Source organism: Argopecten irradians, chromosome 4 (genome assembly GCF_041381155.1).
Source record: "Argopecten irradians isolate NY chromosome 4, Ai_NY, whole genome shotgun sequence".
Classification (NCBI taxonomy): domain Eukaryota; kingdom Metazoa; phylum Mollusca; class Bivalvia; order Pectinida; family Pectinidae; genus Argopecten; species Argopecten irradians.
Genome location: NC_091137.1, coordinates 16,700,603 through 16,703,715, shown reverse-complemented (window position 1 = coordinate 16,703,715; position 3,113 = coordinate 16,700,603). Strand labels below are relative to the sequence as shown.

The following is a 3,113-nucleotide window of genomic DNA, read 5'->3' as shown; positions in this document are numbered from 1 at the left end:
ACACCTTCTGCATTAAAGTGAAAAGGAACTAAATCTGCTACTTTGTGAAAATCATTAATTTTACGGTGTTGTCTTTTCTCCACTGCTTAAGTGCAATGTCCTGTATGTATGCCAATTATAATTATATTATATTCTTATATTGTTACAAACAAGTCGGGAAACTTAAAAAATGAAAAAAAAAATTCTAATTTGAACTTAACGCCATACAGGACATGGCTTTATATTTGTTCAGTATATATAACGAAAATTAAAAATTGTGTATCATATTTAGCAGTTCGTTATGGCGCCATCATAATGTTGGTTTGTTTTTTCAATTTATAAACGATTCATCTTTATCTCTGATATATTAATACGTGAGAAGTGAGTTTACTGAGGTATATATAGGTTAAGCGCTGACATCGGTGTCGTACCACTGTTCCCATTAATTATAACGTAGGTTAATATGTACACAGAGTAATGATACGTACCTCCCAAGTCATTGTTATACCATAACTATGATTCTGGTTACCACGATTCTCCTTCTGTGGGCGGATGTTCATGGCGGTTTATTGGAGGAAAGTTACAATCAGGTAGGGATTAAATTCTCTCTAATTTCATAGACATCCGTCAAGTGTCAAGTGTTGGCCACGTTTTTAGACCAGTGAACTTATCATTTACTACATCTTATGTTATTGAATTTAAGCATCATGCAACTTGCGGCAGATTTCGAAAGGCGTGATAATATCATATCAGTTTGGGGACTGTACTGATACGGTTTTTCAAAAATGAATCTCATGTCCTGTTTATTAGGTTCAATGTTACAAGTTTAAAGAAATATTATTCTATTTTCAATAGGATTTCATAATTCATTAATAACTTGGTCTATCTATTTGATATTGGAACTAAGTTAATCAAATAGACTAGAAATCATTGATATTTAAATTCTAAGAACTGGATTTACTTGAAATGATACACATTCTATGACCAGAAATCGAAATTCAATGTTAATAAGAAAATCCGAAAATGTTTCTCACCGGAAAACCTAATTACTCCCTAACTGCGTATAAGAAAATGAATAGTTACTTGAAATGTTGAACGTATGTGTCCTATTTTTATAAATTGAATGTAACCATGTATTCTTTGAGACGGACAAGCATACATCATCCATGGACTGACACTTTTTGGGAATTTGTGACCTTGGTGGCAACCAGTTGTTATGGAAATAGCCATTTAGTTTTAAAATGGATGCTCTTGTGTAACATCCGAACTCGATGCACTATAGTTATAATGTACATCGATGTTATAATGTACTTGTATAACTGGTACACCGATTGAATGACCAGTGTACCAGTTACGGTTTTAAATTTTCTTATCTTAAATGGAATAATAATAATACTTTATTGGCAGATTTCCTTCGCCACATGTGACTATGAAATAAGACCGCTCACGAAAGTGTTTGGCGCGGAGGTCGTTGGTATCAACTTGGCATCACTGAACCAGAGCTGCGCAGACGCATTACGAGAGGAAGCTAACATGCACAGATTCCTGCTGTTCCGCAACCAAACTTTAACATGGCGAGAACAATTAACTTTTAAAAACCAACTTGGACCTGTTTTTCAGGAGACAAGTTCACAAAGACGGGAATATATCCCGAAGACTCCGGATCCGTATATTGCTGTATTCCCGGAGAGGGTGATGAAGGTTGGCATGTTGATGGAAATAGTGTGCCAACGCAACACCAGTTCACGCTAATCTACTGCGTCAACGCCACTCAAAATGGTCCGACCCTTGTTGTACTGCTTCAAGAAATGGTGGCTATGTTCTCCCAAGAAGATTTGGATTGCCTACAACGTATTCTATTTGCCAGTGGATTCAACGAAAGTATCAGCACGCCTTTTTTATATAAACACCCCGCGCGAAATGACGACACCATAATGCTCGCTCTAAATGGCCTCTCTGGACAGTACGTCCGTCGTTTAAGCGACCAGGATATAATTTTATCTAAAGATGAGTCGCGAATGATCCCGGACATGTTATTAGCAAAGATTCTTGGTTCGAATCTAATTTATACCCATCAGTATAACTCGAAAGATTTACTGCTTCTCAACAACCCCTCAGTCGCACATATCTCCGGGCCAGGAAATTCATCGCTCCATTGTCCGCGGATACCGGCCTCCCAGCAAATTCTCAAACATATAGAGTACGAGTGTGTTCATTTCGAACCATTCCACACCGGGTATTGCTTGTTTTCACTGAAATGTTCTGTGTTATATCCCCGATACGGGATATTTGACAGCAGGGATGTTGCTAGACAAAGGTGCAAGAATATTAACAAAGCAGTAGATTTAGCTATTCTTCCTAATGAAAAAATGGAACGACCTTCCCAAGACTATCACCCGGTGTACCGCAGTTCCCCATTGGTTGAATGGGACAAATCCAAGTGGAAAAGAAGTTTTTTGGGGAAACAAGAAGAGTGAATTTACGGTATGACATGATGGCCAGCCAAATGATCATAATGGACATGAAATTTGTTTGATCATTGGGCCGTTCGGCACTTGGCTCGATCTTGCTTGTGACCCGAAGACCCAGTCGGGGGCTGATCCTGGTCCCGTTATCACATGGGAAGATGGCGTCCGGAGGAAGTTCAATGTTTATCCACTGTGTGGCGTCCCTCATAATCAACTGTAGTCCAGTATAGTGTGCTTTCCGTTTTCATAACTTATATAGCATGAGTTTGAATGTAATGAAAATCTTAAATTATATAACATGAAATGTAATACTTAAAGCCCCATTATGTTTTGGGGTGAAAAAATATCGTCATAAAGTACCAAACTTTGCTGAATAGTAGAGCATATATCCTTATGAAAATATCTGCTAATAAAAAATGCCCAACATTTCCATGTTTTTAAAAAACAATAGAAAACCCCACTTCGGAGAGGGGGAAATCCGTAGTTCCGCCCCAGAGCCAAAACAATCTAGTACGCATGCGTAGGCACAAAAAAGTGGAATTTCCCTAACAAACTTCAACATCGTGCATGGCGAACGCACTGAAGACTCGCCAAATACGTGTCAGCGAACACACATGGGTCCGTTCTTCACCACGTGCACGTTCCTTCAAACAACGACAATTTAGC

The 3,113-nt window shown here is 38.5% G+C and overlaps 1 pseudogene; it reads left to right on the top strand.

Annotated features, from left to right (window-relative positions):
- Positions 1 to 494: 494 nt before the first annotated feature.
- LOC138322125 (uncharacterized) lies at positions 495 to 2,865 on the top strand (annotated as a pseudogene).
- The last annotated feature ends 248 nt before the right edge of the window (positions 2,866 to 3,113 follow it).